Source organism: Magallana gigas, chromosome 9 (genome assembly GCF_963853765.1).
Source record: "Magallana gigas chromosome 9, xbMagGiga1.1, whole genome shotgun sequence".
In the NCBI taxonomy this organism is placed as follows: Eukaryota; Metazoa; Mollusca; class Bivalvia; order Ostreida; family Ostreidae; genus Magallana; species Magallana gigas.
This window is the reverse complement of record NC_088861.1, coordinates 13289396-13309342: the sequence shown is the minus strand read 5'-3', so window position 1 is coordinate 13309342 and position 19947 is coordinate 13289396. Positions and strand designations below refer to the sequence as shown.

The following is a 19947-nucleotide window of genomic DNA, read 5'->3' as shown; positions in this document are numbered from 1 at the left end:
ATTTTATCGTAATTTATGAATGTGCACCCCGTAAACAGGGAACATTCGTGAAAGCAACGAATCGGACCGATGCTGCGAATCTCGCTATAGGACTCACTGCCTGTATACTTTACGCCTTCGTATATTCCATTGTTTGGTGGACAGCTTACACTTTCTGTTGTTTGTATATTAGAAATAATTATCAAGGCAACACCTGGGAAACACAGAGGTAAGTTTCGAATCATACTTTGGTTTAAAAAAAGTCTACATTTGTTTTACAGAGTTTGACAACAATTGTTTAAGCAATAAACAAGTCCTATATTGACTAAGCACTGCTCCGCAATAAGATTGACAATCTATAAGATCCTTTAGCATAGACCAACGTCCTAATTTAAAAACCTGCATATATGAAGAAAACAAATATGTCGATAAAAAAACCTGCAACCAAATCGATCCATTCATTTTGAATGGAAAAATTTATATACATGTAACACGAGGATTTCTGACCATCTATTTTGGAAAACTGAGTTTAATTCTTCTGCCATTTAATAAAAAATAGACTATATGCGTACACTATAACAGGTTGCGATAATTTAGTCTTCAATTTATTTATCTGTACATGTTCTATCATTTCACTAGCTACACAAGTTTGCTTTCTTTTCATAGATGACTTCGTATTTTACGCCTGATTTATTCTTTTTATGAAGGTCTTTAAGTTATTAATGTTATTATTTTTTTTTGGGGGGGGGGGGGGGGGGTCTAAAACAAAATCATGCGAATAAATGATGCAAGAAAAAACGAGTGATAAATGATATAGCCTACGGTGTTACACGGTCCTTTTTTGGACGGATTTTTGTTAACTATAGAAACCATTGACAAATGCAACAAACCAATGACTTGATTATGTTGTACGTGAGATTAAGTCGCCACCCTGTTTCAAATTGAACTCGGCGTCACAAGGGACGTTATATACAATCAACTTAAAACATGAACATTACATATAGTTCAAAAAGTGTTTTTAAAACTGTCCCAAGTTATGTTATACTTGAATGACATAGAAAGATAAAACGTTATTTTCTTCTAATCTAATTTTCCTTCTACTTATAGAAAATTTATCATATTAAATAAGGTCAAATATTTAATCAAATTACGTAAACCGTACAACATTTATTTATAACGCATCATTTTGTGATGTGGGCAAGTTATGTTAAACGATATAGATGAATTTGTTCAGCCAATCAAATAAACTGTTACAACCAAAATTAAATTTATATATAATACCGCATGTATGTTCATTAAATTTCTTTCTTTTTTGTTCTCTCGATTGGATTGCGCTGTCATTATATAACGTGTCCTTAGAATAAACCACTACTAAGTCATTAAAGTACTGACATTCCCATTTTTTACTGATAAACTTAGACATTTACTGACAATGTACTGACATTACTGATAATTAAAACTTAGAAAAGTACTGACGTTTTTTTAGAAAAGTACTGACAAACTTAGACAGTACTGATAAACTTAGAGAAGTACTGACACTTTTTACTGACAGTACTGAAAAACTTAGAGAAGTACTGACAAGTACTGATCCCATTGATTTTACTCCCGCTAGAGATTAAAAGGTGTGAAATTGTATAAAATAATGTATATTTTAATCACGATAAAGAATTAAACGATTATTAATCACGATAAAGAAATAAACGATTATTAAACTTATTAATATCATTTTCCTTCAATGAAAATGACAAATTTATATGTAATTTTATAAGTGAAGGAGAAATTGAGTCTTGTTTAAAAAAAAACTGGCGGATTCCATAATATTTATGTTGTTAGCTAGCTTCTGTTTGGATACTTATTTAGAAAAGAAAAGTCAGTAAAAAAAAATTGACACTCTTGAGCTGAAGATCAATATACTTGATCACCAATAAACAACACCTAGTTATTAGCATTCAATCTACCCGTATTACCCATGCACGGATTTAATGGGGAACTCCCACCCCCCTCATCCCCCACCCCTGCCCTTGCACCCTCCATGGAAAAATATAATTTTTTAAATTTGCATTAATAAAATTGCTCATACCCCCTACCCCCGGGAAACATAAACAACATGTCTACTATTTTGAAATGATTTTGGGGTCCGCACACTTTACATAGTAAATAAATGCCCTGTGTTTCCGTATACTTATGGTCGCCTTAAGCTTGAAGCGCTTGTGACAGAGGCCGAACGTGTTTATCAGTTATTCTGTCTTTGTGAAATAATATAAATCTAGAAATGAACCCTATCCATCAATTGAAGATGGAGGAGACTAGATTTTATCTAAAAATATGGCTCAACATTGACACAAATCTAGTTAGATTGTTATACAGATAAACCGCTTATATATCTTATTATATATATTTAAACAGATGATCGTGTTTTGTAATTTGTAAACTTAAAAGTAAGTTGTCTCTTTCCTGTTAAAATTTCGTTGTTTGAAGTCAGATTCGTTTTCCGGCAAAATGCGTCTGTATTGAAAAACTATGAAAAAGAAAGTAATAGTAGGGAATTTCTCAATTTTAGAAAGGGTGTACATCTAACAATTTCAATTCTTTTCTTCAAATGATAAATCAATTTTGACACTTGTTTTAAAAATTACAAATCCTCTTTTCTGACATGTGTCAAGCATTCTGATTTAAAAAGTCCCAATAAATGTATATACACTCTGCAAGTATAGGGACTATTTTGCTTAAAGGCACTACTTTGTTGTCCTACCGATTCTAAAAATAGTTAGAGGGATATACCCATATAGCTGGAACGGTTGCTCCACGATCCGTCATTCACATTTTTACTGTTAAGCTACAGCTCTCAGCTAGTATGAAAGAAACTGTTCATACTGCCCAATACTCGAAGAAAAACAAACTGCACAACATATGTGCCGTTTTTACCAATTGATAAATGCTTACTCTTCTGTACTACAGTTTGATATTTTCTTTCAGTTATAAATTTGGTCAAAAAGCAAATTGTATTATTCTTGTTTCTTTGTTTAAGGTATACAAACGTTAATTTTATATTATAATAATGAAGAATCGATGCTATTTTTGACATTTTATGAATATGAATTTCTCTGAAAAAGACTTCTGAAAAGAAAGTCTTTTCTTTTTTTTTATACTTCCTACTTGAATTGTTAAGAAGCTTTAATAATGCAGTGTTACAAACCACGATCTGTTTTAGCTGGACGTTGCAATTGCTGGTTGTATAATAATCGCCGATGTTACATCAACATGAGCATCAACTGCAAATTAAACAAAAAAAAAGGACCAGCATCAAAGAAAAAACTACCGCAGCTATACAAAAAAAGTCGAACCGATAGCAACGATCCAACAAACTTAATCTTTAAAATGTTCTTTAGAACCGCAGCTAATTTTAAATGTTTTGTTTTAAGTTATACGCATAAGATACGCATGCAATTCATTAAAGATGAAATACTCAACATTTCCTTTTCCAGTATCAAAGGCTAGCTACAACAATCCATGAATAGAAATTGAATGCACTCTTTTTCTCAGAAACGTGCGTTGCCATAAGCATCTTTAAGATACCTTCTCAGGACTAGCTTTCATTTTAACGACACCCTTGAGATAAACACATTTGTGAGTTTCTATTTTGTACGAATATTGCTTCTTAAAAAGGTAAGATTAAGACCGACTATATTCAACTATTTAACAATTTGCACATGTATTAACCTATCAACTTGTCATGTATATACATGTATAGCGCCGATACCACATGATTTTTATGTTCTTCAAAGGAAGGGAGGGAAGGGACTCGTTTTTAAGAAAATAAATTTCATAATATTGTAGAGAATAAATATGCTTAAAAATGTCAAATCATGTTCAGTAAGTACAATTAAATATCGCCAATGCAAATTATTATTAAATTTATTGTTTCACAGGCACCTATCATTAGGGAAGGGGGCATGGGATCCTGCCCTCTTTTTTTCACTTGTCAAGATTTTTTAGATGATTTCAACCCCCCCCCCCCCCCCCACACACACACACACCAAATACACTTTCAAAATGACACTAGGTACCTGTTTCAAGTTACAAGATCTATTCTGAATCATAAAAGCTTACTCTTAAAGGTTCATGGTCAAGATTTTGACCAAATGTGGGGGGATGTTCTATTTTTATTGTGTACATTGCTTTAGAAATGCATTTCTAATGAGCAAGCAAAAGATTGTCAATCGTAAAGTTGTATTCAAGATACAGAACTCACAATTATTATCATGTAAACAAGGTTCGTGTCCTGTTTTTGTTTACATTGGTTCAATATAGCGGTAAAAGTTCTTTTTCGAGCCAATTTCTTTCTCCTCTAATTAGTTGTTAACATAAAAAAATTCCCAGCGTTTATCATATTCATTTAGGTCGTCTAAAGTCAAAATTCTCACTTCACTGTTCAAATCGTAAACAAAAACATGATGTAAGCTTTGTTTACATGACAAAGAGTGGTGAGCTCTGTACCTCGCTAATAACACGACGACTGTCACTCAAAGTTTAGTTGGCTATTATTTTTTACATAGTTTTTCAAATAAAAACATTTTTAATTTTATCCTGAGATAAATGTTTTTGGTCCCTTCAGTGTAGAAATAAAAAAAACTGTTTTTGAATATTTAATAACTTTACTTATCTTACAAAGATTGATAAACTAGTTCAACAACTCATGTTAGTATTACTCGTTTGACTACCATGCGAAATTTTTCATACAAGGTCTACAGACTTGCAGCTAACATTACCTTTAAAAATACATTTTAGAATTTGCCGCTGTTTATAAATTCATTAAAAAGACGCGCAGAATCAAGTGGTAATATGTCGTTTGATATGGGATTTATGACGTCTATTTATATTGATTTCATTATAATTATTTCATTATTTCAAGCTTGTGGGTGGAATGAAATCAGTTTTACATGTTTTATGACATAAAGATGTCCTCTCCCCACTTTTTCTCGAAGCAACTATTTTTATAAAATTTACATAAAAAAATTGAATTATCATGGAGTCCCCCCCCCCCCCCCCCATTTTGGTAGCATGTAAAAAAATGGTATGAAAATCATGAAATTATGAGTGAAATTTTGAAAATTGTGGAAAATTAAAAAAAAAATTCTTTTTTTGCTTGTCAAGATTTGTTGGATGAGTTTGCCCCCCCCCCCCCCACACTTTCAAAAACGATGCTACGTGCTTGGAAATTACTCATTTCTTTATTCCCCACTTTGATAAACAAAACAAACTAACAAACATAGCCGATCCAGATAAATATAATTACATGTATCAAAAATAAACTTAAAAAACAAACTACACATTCATCCTTCACCCACAATATTGCCTTTTCGATATTTGTTATCGTTGTAGACCCGTGTAACAATCTGTTAAGTAGGTGCTTGCACGAAAAAGAACCCCTTGCTGATCTACATTTTCATTAACGCATGCAAAGAAAAAATATATTTTGATTTATTTTTGAATTTCTTTTGATGTAAAAAAAAAAAAGGAGAAGAAATTGGTTCTTAGTCTCTCTTTATGCCTGTTTGTTAGCGGTTAATCCAAGTTCATTTTGAATATCCTTTTGTAATTCAAAAAATGCGATGTAAATTTATTTCATAAAATATTTCGGATAAAGCAATGAAGAGTTGTTTCTTGAAATTTTATTAGACCATAAAATTGTAAAATGCTAACATTGAAAATTGTAACCGATTTCTTTCTTTTTTTTAAGGATAAAACTTTATTGATTTAAAAAATGATTTAAGAAATGAAGATAATACTTTTTCTATTGATCGACGTATCAAAGAAAAAATTGGCCGGAAAACTTCATCAATGCGCGTAGCGCTTTGATGAAAAAGTTTTCCGGTCAATTTTTTCTTTGATACGTCGATCAATAGAAAAATTATTATCTTCATTTCTTATCATTTAATATAACATTTTCAAATAAAAAAATGTGAAGTGTCATTGATCAAAAATGTAAATAATGTAAATGAAGCGGTGCGTATGAATACAAAAAACAACAACAGCAACAATATTCAAAATGGATTCAGCTGATGTAGAGCTATTGAACTGAATTTAATGGATTAAACACAAATAGTGAGTTAAAATCTTAACCGACTGAATTGAAAACGATTAGAAAATACATGCGATAGCTTGTGATATTATTCACTGTGCAGAAAAATTCGTAATAAAACTGGTTTTCATGTGAGATCGCTGGAATATTCAACTGGACATAACCATCCAAGGAGAGGTTTTTGTAAACGTTGTGGTAACTATATAGCCAGTGATGTACTTAAATGGTATATCTGCCGCTTGGAATGCGCCGAAGGAAGGAGTTGATGCATTGTACTCATAACGATTCTTATTCTGAATTTCTGATGACCGATCATGTAGGGTACTATGTAAATTTAAAAATCATCGTTACCAAATTTGAACAGCAGTGTTACCGTGAAAGTGTATTCTGGAAAAGGAACAGCCATCCTCGCAGTAATGTTGATTGATCTCAAGCAGACGAAATCGTGAGAAGACGCTTAATTTTCTATTTCGTGAATAAGATATTGTGTTGTGTTTATTTTTGAAGGTGAAACTTTCAAGTTTTTCTGTTTATAAAGTTGTATTTTGTTTGCCGACAATAAAACAGACACAACTTTACACTTAGCTTTGTTGACAGTGTTTATTTTGGAAATCCCCGTTCTAGTAATAGTGTTAGATCAGAACATTTGAGAAAAGTAGATCCGGCAAAATTTTATTGATGCAGGTATCAAAGAAATTTTTCGACCAATCAGAAGCGCCGATGTCTCATCAAACAAATAAATATTAAATGATTCTTTGAGAAAAACAAATTGACATAATCAATAAGAGTTTGACAATCTCTAACTGCAGGTCTGTAGCTTTTAGTCCGAAAAAGAATCGGATGGACGACCTAGGACACAGATCGTCCATCCGAATTTCTTGAAAATTGCCATTATTTACGTACGCGGACGCAATACTCACCGAGTCTAAATGGTTAGTATCTTAAGTTTTAAGTTTTAACTGCTTTGAAAGGTAATATTGGTTTTCTGATAATTATGAACATGAATAATTAAATAAAAATGGTTAAAATTACAGTAAAATTACCTGCATCGGTCTTCTCCGTGTGCGGATCTAGAAGGGGAAGGGTTCCAGACCTCCCCCCCCCCCCCCCCGCGAAGTTTTTTCAATTACGTGTACATTATAAACTTACCAAATATGCCTCGGACATCCCTTGGCAAACTCAAATAACCGTCTGACTTTTCAACCCCCATCCCGGAAAAGTTTTCTGATCCGCGCATGTTCCTCCTCGAAATACAAAATTATTCTTCAAAACCCCTTGTAAAATTTCCAGGATCTCCGCATATATACTAAGAGATTCATTGGCGCTTGCGTTCGATAAAAATGCGTGTAAAACGTTTGCCAATGGTCTTTTTACCTTCGTACCGGGCATAACCACAGTCCCACTCTGAGAATAAAATGCGGCGAATCAAACTAGAGACAACGTGTTAAGATCTGTATTTGCTTATAAACATGTAGTATCATCGTGCAAAATGCTCTGTTCAATTATATTTTTTTTTTACTTTACTTGTAAAATTCAACATCGGTTTCGTAATTTTTTCTCACAGTTTATTTCTTACATAGTTACTTTAATTTTTTATTTAGTGATTGACACTTTTCAGACTTTATATGTGATTTCAAAGAGACAGAGTGTCATGTCTCAAGGACTATTAATCTCTTAAAACAACATTGTGCTATTATCAGATTTTCATTTTTTTGACATCAAAGACTCATTGAGTTTATTTAATTATTTTGTATCAGTGAACCTTTCACTCAGCTTACTTATATCATTACCTGTCAATTGCAATTTATACTCATTGTTAAGATTCTTATAAATAGTTATGTACAATTGTCAATGCGCAGTCTGGAATACGGCGGCCAGCCCCGGCCACGTCCGACTCACCCAGAGTCTTGAGTCCGGAGGCCACTTCTGGCCATATCCGACTTGTTTGTAACATGTCTGTCTGTTAAATTGTTATAATGTTGCTATCGTTGAGTCTCGTCCAATAATGTGGAATCCTACATCAATTGCCTGTTTATTTCTCTGGAACTGTATACTGGTGGACCTTCGGGAATACGGCAAACATACCCTTCGTTTTAGCTTACGGCCCACAGCGCGCCCCAACCTTTTACCTTATACACTTTACGCCAACATTCCCTCACCCGGTTCGTACTGCACACGACCGATGCAGATCCAGACGAATTCTCTATCACCGTAAAATCTACGCGGTCACAGAAATATAATACTTTGTTTCTCAGTGTTTACACATCTAATATTGTACTATGGTCAGCTATCAATTTTTTGTAATACGTCACAAGTATGACGCAGCTACGACGGAAAACCTAATCGTTGCTTCCAACGACCTCGTCTCTAGTTTGTGTCTCTATTTGAACTGCCAAATCGTTCTTTTTTTAAATCAATTCTTTTATGTCCTTTTTACATTTAAGTTTTCAAAGTTTCAGATGAAGAAAACTATTCTTACTGTTAAAACTTGTTGTTTGCGGTGTTAAATATACATTCTGATGTTTTGGTGACGTGGTATCATTAGTCAAATCTACAACCAAGCAAAAGATATTTTTATAATGGATACTAATTAAAAAAACATTCATCGGATTTAAAAAAAGAATAGTACAGATATTTTTTTTTTCAAAATAAGGTCAATGTCTACCGTATATATACACAAATTCTAAAAATAAATGAAAATATTAATGGCTTTAGTCGAAATACAAACAAACACATCTGTTTTCTGTACGATTCCACACATATCCTGGACAGCATTTGAGGATACCTTCGGGACTATTCAAAAAAGAAGCTTTGCAAATGAATTTATCTACATGCGTATTAAAATGAACTATAAAGAAACGTTACATTAAATAAATAAATTCCAAAATTATTCTTTCTTAAAGCCTTTTTTGATACTGCATAATGTATAAAATTAATAAATCACTTACTGTGTGCAGACTTTCGAACTGGAAAAAACCAAACAAGATAAAAAGCAACACACGATTATTATCATCATGCCTAAAAACAACTGTTGCCATACACTGTTTTGTTTTGATAAAATATATTTTATACATTTTATTGGCGCCAAACAATATAATTTAACATGAAACTTCCCTTTCTTCAAATATATAATGAATGAAGGCTATACGGATGAATTTTGTGGCTTTTAATTTGCGGTTAATTTGGCTGTCTAAATATGGAAGTTTGTATTTTTAGTTTTGCTAGCATTTCCTTCCTGCAACGAGATTCAAATTGTCAAGAGTAATAAACTATAAATGGTATAGTTACAATTGTTAATGAATAAAAACAAAACCCAAAGCGACTCTCTATATACAGAATTGTGTTTAGCATGTAAAATGCCTATATTGTAGTCTGGTGGGTTTGATACATGTACTTAGTGCATGTACTTAGAGCCACAGGCTCGATGTATAAAATCCTGGCTACGATTTAAGCACAGTGCATGCATACCACGACACTATTGTTATTGTTATGCTGATTGTTAAATATGTATTGATGTTTCATGTCGAGAAGCACATTTGATTGTTGTACATGTATTGGACATTAAAACAATCCCCAGACTAACATAGTATTGACGTTTTCAAAACATTTCATTAAAACTTTATTCTGGCAACAATAACAATAATTTTTACCTTAATGCACTGAAATATATAACCGTCAAATTTACCTTTAATAATAATCATTGAATCCCGGGAAAGGGAATTTTACCTGTCAAATTTCAGAACAGGAAATCTCTCCATGTGTTGCTTTTAGAGCCATTGCCCACTTTATTATATTATTTGAATCATAACTGGCTAAAACTCAGAAATAAATTAGATATTAAGCTAAATACTTGAAAAGACGTTAAAAGTGTCTTTGATACGAGTCACTATTATTTATACAGATTACACACCTAATACAACATTGACTTGGGTTGCCATAGAACCAGCATGTCCTGTACATACACTTAAAGCATTCGACATACAAAATAGTCAAACATAAAGTACATGTATTGCATGCCATAATATTAAGTCAAAGTTGTTCGTAGTTGTAATAATAGTTATATTGTACCTGAGGTGTCAAAGCAGTAAGTAGATGAACAAACAGTTTAATAGCTATGTATAGGGGTTCAAACTCAGAATGGTTTAGAAGAGTAATAATTGTAGAATTTATTTTAGGGTTTATTTACTCCCTAGCAAATCCAGCAGATTTCAATTTTTTTCAAAGAATTAATTCGCAAGGATTTGTTCCGATACCAAAATTTTATTGTAGTTTTAACACTGTCTGATAATGCATCATTATTTGTGGAAAGAATGTCTTTACCAGCATGTATTCTGGACAAATATTTTTTTTCAAAAGACTGATCCAAACATAACTCAGAATCTTTGGTAAACTTCATCCTCCTGTACCTTCCATTTCGTTTGTAATACCTTGGTGATTTTTTGATAAATCTGATGTTACCTTTATAACGAATTTTTGTCCATTTGAATTTACTGTAACAGGTCGAACGTTCCTTGCCATAAAAGAAAAGCACCACAACATTGTATTCAGGCTGGCAAAATTAATATCATAACACAGACTTAGATACTGGCAATTTCAAGCATAACAACCTTAGACCCAGGGCTATCACCGTTTTGAATACTCATCATTAAAAATGAAATGCAGCTAGTTCTCGTATCCGCAAGGTTTGTTGCTTTCAAGCTAACATTCATCAATGAACAGCATATAAAAAATGTTTTGAATTAATAAATATTAAATATATGAACTTGGGCCAATCCGGACAGCTAAGCTCGACACACGCAGTCTAATTATATCTGCTAAAATCAACCCTCCCCAATTTGTACCATGTACATGTACATGTATGCTAATAAAGCCCTCATAATTTCAAGTTAATTGTAAGTAATCTTGTCAGCCTAATCCGGACATCTGGACAACTCGTTATAAAAATAAATCACCTATTTGAACCTTAAATTGAAAAAATTCCGCAATAATACTGATTCCAAACAATCCAAAACTTGTAAATCCTCACTTGAACAGTTCAGATAAATATAACAGTACCTTTCATAGACCACAACTAATAACTAGAACTATATACTCGAAAAAGAATGGTTTTACATGGTTGCTATACTATAAAAATTCTGTCCGGACGACGAAGTCCTCATACAAAAAACATCATTTACAACCATGTTCATTTTGCTTAATATCTGGGGTTTTCTGAGAAGTATCAACTGAAAGGGATGTGATAGAGGGATCACGTGACGATGCTGCTGAAACTTTTTAAAATTTATAAACTTCTCTAACCAAAACAGCATGTTCCATACAGATAAGTTTGTTAGTGGTAAAATGACGATCTCTCACAGAAAGACCACTAAAATGGCTATTTACTAAACAGGGTGATCAATTCAGTAAAAAAAAAAGTTCAAAACAGTTATGTATTCAATTAATATAATTAAGGGTCAATGATGATAATCCGATGTCGTAAATATGTACAAAATGTATGGGGGTAATGTCAAAACCCGAACAATAATTCAGAACATGTTAACATCAATAGTTTGGTAAATCACGCCTATGACAAATATTTGACAGGTACACAAGGAATAACAGAACATGATATGAGGCATCCATGTTTAATTTGATGTAATACACAGTGAAATATAGAAAGAACTACTATTGATAATACGTGAACATATTACACCACCCCCACTTAAAAATTGAAAATTCTTCTGACTTTTATGACAATCTTAATGACCCTTTTTCATTTATGTGACTTGTTACAATATCCACGATCTTCTTTCTCTGTAGGAAAGCATCTCATAGTAAAGACTGTCATCTAGGGAAGAAACTCTTTTCCTCACCAGAGAACACAGCGTTTTGTAGTTGTAAAATTTGAGCTTCCTGTCTGTATCCTCTTCTTTTTAAATCATCCCCGGTTTGGCTGAGCCAGGAAGACACAGGGAATTGTACTTACACAGTAGTACAGATATGGCTGACGTTAGGGATGAAGAGTTGATGACACCACCCGTTTCAAGGGAAAGTCCCACGCCTGCATTTTTTGATCCGATGTCTTGGTTTCCCAACCATAAGGTGGCCAAGTATGGATCGGCTTCTCAGGAGAAATGTGAAATGGTGCGACTCCGGACCAATTTTTCATTCCTTGGGGCAGCAGTGGCATGTCTCCAAACTAAATGACAGTTCGTGCCCTATCCAAAATAAAATGGTTTCCTGATATGTCCATTTATGAAGCTAAACTGGTCACAGGAGCTTCCGAATTGATGGAACCGGTCAAGGATGGGAAGCTTTCAGTGGCGTTAGGGAAACCTATGCAATGGCATTGGCATGCAAGAAACTGACTGGCTTGCTGCTTCTTCCTGCGCAAGGGAGTGATGTGTCGACAAGGGAGGCCAGGGCCTCTGAATCTGCCAGTTCTACGAGAATTGATGCACTGGAAATACTGGCTAGCTCGTGGGCAGAAATGTCCTTGCCTAGAAAAATTGCAGGTGGCGCTCTGAGAGGAATCATTTTATGACAACAGTTGGCACTACCTCTAGCTGGCCTGAAAGTAAGCAGAATCATCTTACTGATGTTCAATGGTAGGGGGCCCTCTGCCGCTGGTAGTCAATGGATAGGGGGCCTCTTGCTGGTCGTTAATGGAGAGGAGATCCTTCAGCTGGCAGGGTATTGCGGCAGAACTTCCTGGTTGACCTGAAACGGAAGGAGGATCGTTAGGATGGCACGCACTCGATAATGTGACGAAACATAGGATGTGGGCAGGTTCCCTTTCTGATGCTTTGGAAGTGCTCTGGATCCACAGAAAGGACAACAGATATAGTTTTCTTTTCTTATGAAGAGGCAACATGATCATGGAGGGGGTTTCTGAAAAATGGATCATGGAACAGGGATTTCGACTTCATCATGAATGAAGGGAGAATTTGGGGATTTCGAGCCGCCTCTGGAGTCAGAACCCATGGCCATTCACCTCGGAGAAGAAATCAGAGGTAAGATCGTTGGATAAAATCCTCTTCTCTGCCTTGTGATTATCTGCAACATGCACATTCAAATCACTCATCTGCCGCAGCGACTTCTTTTTTTCCATCTCGGAGTGGCTAGAAAGAACACAAGACCCACATCCGTTCATGAGGCCTGGAATTCAGATGCTTTTTCCAGTCTCTATTGGATTTGAATTTCTCTCGGCACAGCCAGCGGCAATTAAAGACATACTGAAAATAAAAACTAATAATATATCATATGATAAATCATACAGAAATGCTGATAGAGTCAGAATACGTGTGCATGTCGATGAGTGAAGCGGTACGTCAAACAACATGTTCCATACAGAGGACAATGTGTACGGGGATAGTGTCTTAACACGAATGGTAATTCAGAACACGTAAACATTAATATTTTGGTAAATCAAGCTTAAGACAGATTTTTGACAGATAAACAAGGAAATAACTGAACATGACATGAGGCATTTTATATCAAATTGAATGTTTGATGTTATACACAATGGAATATTGATAGAACTATTTAATTGATCATACATGTACATAATAGTTTTAATGTCCTGCACGCATATGTTGCGCCATTTTTCTTGTCTTCTCCTACGGAATTATAACGTCGTTTCAAAATCAATTTTATTTCGTAGACATTGTGGGGTATTGATATTGAAAATAAAGCAATGACTGTACAAATGTTCAGGTCCTCTACAATGAGAGCAAGGTGATGAAAAACAACAGCTCAGTATTAAAGTAAAACAGCTATTTGCCTTCGTTAAATGTGGATTGCTAATAATATCAAATAAATGTTAAATCTTTTCTTCTTTAAGTTTCTGCATATACCTTGACGAATATTGAATTTGGATTTTTTTTTTAAAGTTTTCCACAGTATTCATTATTACATTACTGAGAAATCCTCCAGTACCCCTGATCGATATCTACTTTTTAGTATGAACAAAATATTTCTGTTCACTGCACGTTCCTGCAAAAAAAAAAAACCCATTCAAACTGTTCACACTGTAATAAGAAGCATGTTTTATTTTATTGTAATTTCTTTAACTAGGCGTCGTAAAAGAAAGCGCTTTGGAGATTCAGTGGTATTCAGTGATAATTATAAATATTTGAACTATAAGTATACAATATTATTACAAACACAAACTCTGACTTTGATATCCATTTCAACATTTGCAACAATGTTTGAAGTTTCATTAAGATTTTTAGAAAGATTGTAATTTTCAAATCATTGGTACAGTGGGGTACAGTGCTGGTCATTCCCTGTACAGTGCCATACAGTGGGGATACAGTGCTTTAGTAGGACTGTATAGTGGGGTACAGTGGTAGTCAGTGAAAGGTAGAGTTAATGTACAGTAAATGTCAGGCAATGTAAGTCAATTTTGGGGAATATAATTGGATTTTAAATTCAGTAATCTTACTGCCTAGCTTCTCTCTCTCTCTCTCTCTCTCTCTCTCTCTCTCTCTCTCTCTCTCTCTGTATCAAAATTTCAGTGATGATTGTTATTCTTCAGCTGCAGTGCACTTCGAAAATTCGAACGTCTGTCGTCACTTCCAGTCGTCACCGGAAGGAAGCAGAAACATTTATTTTTCATTTTTTCTTGTTTTTGAATATTGTTTCTGCCATATTAAGATGCACACGCTTTAATGAATGCAGAATATGTATTTTTGTTTTAAAAAATCGATCCACAATAGAGTAATAGACTTTTGTCCAGGCGGCATGGGTTCAATTCCCGAGTGCTGACTCTTTTTTTTTCTTAATTGTACTTCGATCAAAATGTTGTCTCTGAAATGATGGATTTTAATAATTTTTGTTTGAATTTTATAAAAAATCACGGTAACATCGCGTTTTCCTAGTATGAAGGTATGTCTGTTGAAATCCTTAGAGAGGCTTACTGGAATTTGAGAAATTGTTGAGAAATGAAAAAAAAACTCTTCCGGTAGCATTTTCAAGGTGTTTTCAAACGGAAGACCTCTTTTTGCTCGCAACAAGCGTCTAGATAACTTACTGATTGTTTTATGTCATTGTTTGTAACTTCTTATTTTATGTCCTAAGACTAAGTATTTACTAGAGTCAGAAGTGGCGTAACTAACTACGCAATCAACTGGCAATATCAGTGTCGCGAGCTCGATACTCGATCGTCGCTCAAACAGATTTTTGTCTCAACACATGTCTAGCTCTTTTTCGGCAAAGTATGCTTACATGTACTCTAAATACGTAGTATTGAATATTAAGAGACAAATGAAACTGATAGGAAGCATGCTACTATAATTTCTGATCTAGATCTAAATAAGTTTAATAACTGTTCCTTCCAACTTTATAAAAAATAAGAACTTAATTAAATTTTTTTTATCAAAACATCATCGGTTTTAAAGGCAATAACACAAAGGTATACAAATATTTTTCTCCCTCATTTCACTCCACCGAAAAAAAATATTTTTTTGTCTCATTTAATAAACAACAACGAATAAAAGTTATTTAGGTGCGTCGTTACATGATCGCATTCAATTACATTATATATATTTGTAAACATATTAACAAAACCTTTGCATATCATGATTTAATTTAGTAAGTATTGTATTCAATTATATAATATACATAACGTAAACATATAACATATAAACATACATGTAAATTATGCAGTGTTGTTTGTAGGGCGGGTAGTGAAGAAATACAATCAACTCAAGATCATAACAATTTTGTAACGAACGTTGCAATGACCAATATGACATCCGAAAACAATTCATACTATGCACCAAGTCACTCGTGCATGACAAGACTTCTGTGAATAGAATGAAAGTTTCCGCAATGTCGTTATATCAAAAACTTTAAAAAATTTAGGTAGCGAAGCTAGAATATCGTTGTATGAAAAAAAACAACATTTACTGTGAGTCACGACGTGCCCCAAATATCATTTCGTGAAGCTAGAAAGTTTTCTTTAAGGTATGACTACATGTATGTACATATCCCAACAACTGAATTAAGTAAATCAAAAGTTTTGGGCGTTATGTCACTTTTTTAAAACTCTAGGATAATTCAATTTAAAATTTATATATTTTGCCCAAAAAAAATAAGGAATGGCATAACTTCCATAGGGCTTTCTTTTCTACTTACCTGTTTACCATTGTTTTGTTTGTATTTTTTATCTGCTGGTACCCATTATGCATATTTTCATCTACTATACAACCATCATAAGCAGCATTATGCTATCTTTTTCCACTTTTAAGATAAGCACCTTATTTAAGGAAGGAGTCTTCTCGTTATCAAACATACTTCTTATAATAAGAAATTCATGAAATTTTGACACAGTCAAACAAATCATATTACCAAATGATTCCATCAGTTTAATCAAATTTGACGTTTTTGTTTTCGCATAATGTTCAGGGCAAGGTCACTACCTTTTTCCTTAATGTAAAGGATGATAAAAATAAGTGTAGATCTTTGTAGTTCTGTAGACATTTGTTTAAGATTTAAAGATTCTATTCTTCAATGAAATGGTAGAATATAAGAATGTCTATCAGCTTATACTACTAAATAGGAATAAATATTTAAACTAAAATTGATATTGCTAAGCCCGCATGTCCTCTAATTTTCTTAAATTTTGAAGAAATTTTAATATTTTTGTTATGCTTCCAATAATAAAATATTTCTGATTTTTATGTATTATGAAGACTTTATATAAAGATATAAATTGACAGAAAAGCTAATATATTGACCATTTAATAAGAGAGAAAAACTGATTTTAGTGATTTTTTCACAAAATCAATGTATAGAATTGGCGCTTTAAAAAGCTTATAAAAAATTAATGTAATTTGATAGGCAAATCATATTTTAAAAACATATTCTGAAACCCAAGTATCATATCATTAGTTCACATTAGTACAAAAAATCCAACGTTAATGATATTGTTTTTAAAATGCTAAAAAAGACTCATTAATATGCAGCAATTATGAAATGCGAAACATGTGATATTTTCCTACGCCAATATTACGCCAAAAATATAGTCCTTGTTAGATTTTAAGCATTGATTACTTTTTCTATACCAAGTCGTATAATAGTAAAAAAGAAAGAAAAATATACTTTTTTAATTTCCTTTTATCTTGATTAAATGAACAATTAATCAAATTTATGTTTGACGAATCGAAAACCAGAAAATACTCCTTCCTTAAAGCTGCATTGAATTAAATCATTATATAATAATTATGTGTACCTTATGGAGAAGGCTTACATAGGCATTGTCTGCTGACTAATCCATTTATGTAATATATTTATATAGTAAAATATTTTCAAGTCAGATCAATTGCATAGCGATATTTCCTATATTACATTTTGTATGTGTCAATGGGAAAACAATAGCTGAACATCAGTTAATAGAGCGAGTACTGGCTATTTTGTCACCATAAAGCGCGCTCCCGTGTAAAGTACGACGAATATGCCAGCAAGGACAAAAAGACAAACAATGGTCGTCTTTATAGTTCTAACAGATTTTCCATGATACCTACTATCTTCGCATTCTTTTTTTTCAAAACCTGGAATATGGTCAAAATGTATATAAAATGTTTTATCTATGCATGCAGTGTATTTTCTATCTATCTATCTATCTATCTATCTATCTATCTATCTATCTATCTATCTATCTATCTATCTATCTATCTATCTATCTATCTCATACTTTTGTAAATAGTTTCTGTGTAAAATAACAACGAATAAACATGCTACATGTACTGTATCTAACCGTGAAAAAAGTTTTCGTGCGATCGGCCTATGGTGACAAGTAATCAAAACTATTCACCGGCGGCATTCGATTTCCCTTGTTTTTTAACTCGGAAAACCTCTGTTGTAATCCGAGTCGCTACGTTAAATTCAGTGTCTAATATATTTATCATTAAAAAAAATCTGCATCGCCGACAAATATAGTGTTCTTCGGTATGATAAAATACCTATTTACTGTCTTTTCGGACGATAGCAAGTTTACTGTCCCCCTCGACAGCAACTATTTCCCTCGGATTCACCTCGTAAAATATATAGTTGCTACAACGTATAGTGTGGGACAAGAAGCATCCTCATAGCCAGTATACCGATTTTAGTCTTAACTGTCACTTCCTAGCAAACAGTTTTTGGGCGATGTTATGAAAATAATAAATGTTTCCGTTCAATTTTTCTTTTCACATGTAAATCAGATGCGAGCGACAATATATAGTGAACATTTATTTTTAAGACTCGTTTAAGTTCTTTTCTATTATTTAATATGTGTTTTTTCTTTCAATTAAATAATAAAGTTTCTGAATTTTCCTAAGTCAGTGCCTGCGGATGTTGATTGGTTCACATGGGTTTTCTTTTTTGTTCTTTTGTCGTTATTCCCTAATATTGTCTTTCTTAAAATGTCAACGGTATACAGCCCATTTCTTTCTATACAAAAAAACAACGATATAAAATCAGCAAAATATCTGTACTGCTTAATTACGACTCAATTAAACTTCAGAAAGAGAAATGTGACATATGTTAAATGTCAAACATCCGAACTTAAAGTTGTTTGGTCCGACTTTTTGGTAATTACAGTATCAATTTATTTATTTTTTTCATACAAATCATTTATCTTAGAAAGTTATGGACTTTCTCCTATTTACACCAGCAGAATCAGTCTCCTTTCAAAGTTAGAAATATTCAAAGTAAATAAAAATAATTTGGGCAAACGAAAAAACAAACCAAAATGCTTCACGGGAATGTTTAGAAAAGGAAACCGCTTGGTTTCGTCATCCAATTGATTAGGGTTATTCAACCCGCATGCAATGCATTGATTGTAAAGAAAGCTTTAAGCAGACTTTAGAAATATTTGCGAACAAAACGTACACATGTATATTTGTAATTTGTCTGATCATTTCGACCTGTATTTAAAGTGATGTCAAATTCGTAATACAACTATACCCGTCTCGTCGTCAGGGGTGAAATTTAACATGAGGCGAAATAACACGGTACCTTTTAATGTCGTTTGTTTTGTAAGCAAATTTTGTACGTATTTTTCTTCATTGAAATTTGGCATAATTGACGGGCAAAACTACTGCAATGTCTATTATTATACATATACTAAGCATAGCCATCGTTTAAAAGCGTGCATAAATTTGATATAAATTCAGACCAAGCAGCTTTGAAAATAACATACCTTGATTTGCATTGTAACAACCATGTGCGTGATGAAAATCATTTTCTTCGCACACGCATATCATCTGGCAGTGTTTCCCATATAAAGGATAGGGACATCGACTCTCACAGTGCTGTCCGTGGTATCCTATATTGCAGGCTAAAAATTGGTTTGACATGAGCAACTAAAACAAGAGGCCCATGGGCCATATCGCTCACCTGAGGAACAATAGGTATGATAAAATCAGCCTAATGGAGTCATAACAGAAACTATCTAGACAATGTAGTATAATACATGTAGATCCTGTATAAATAAATATATTTTTTTTTTCTACTGGATATTCTAATGTTTATTATCATTAGTCACCTTTCTATCAGGATGATTTTATAGTAATAACACATGTTTAGCATTGCAGCTATAAAAAAGGTCCTAAACAATTGTTTATAAATGGGATATAAACATACATCAAACTCTGAACCCCTTGTGAGACCCAATCGTCAAGAAATTGTCAAGGAGCCAAAATCTAAACAATATTAAATAATCACCTGGCAGAAGGTTTTTTGAAAGATTTACTCTAAATATTCCTTTGTAAACATTCCACCCCAATGGTTGTCCCACCCTACCCCCAGGAAACATGATTATTACATTTTCGAATCTACACTACATGAGGATGCTTTCAAACAGCTTCATACTTCCTGGCTAATTAGTTTCTGAGAAGACGATTCTTAAAGATTTACTATAT

General features: G+C 33.3%; 1 long non-coding RNA gene across 1 annotated transcript in view; it reads right to left on the bottom strand.

The window, feature by feature from the left end:
- LOC105334379 (uncharacterized) overlaps positions 1-9313 on the bottom strand; it is a 43844-nt gene extending 34531 nt beyond the window's left edge. Inside the window, exons 1-3 of the long non-coding RNA XR_010709363.1 lie at positions 9010-9313; positions 8790-8854; positions 8541-8612 (exon numbers count right to left, since the gene is read on the bottom strand). This is a non-coding gene — a long non-coding RNA (uncharacterized lncRNA). The remainder of the gene's footprint in view (positions 1-8540; positions 8613-8789; positions 8855-9009) is intronic.
- Between the last annotated feature and the right edge of the window lie 10634 nt (positions 9314-19947).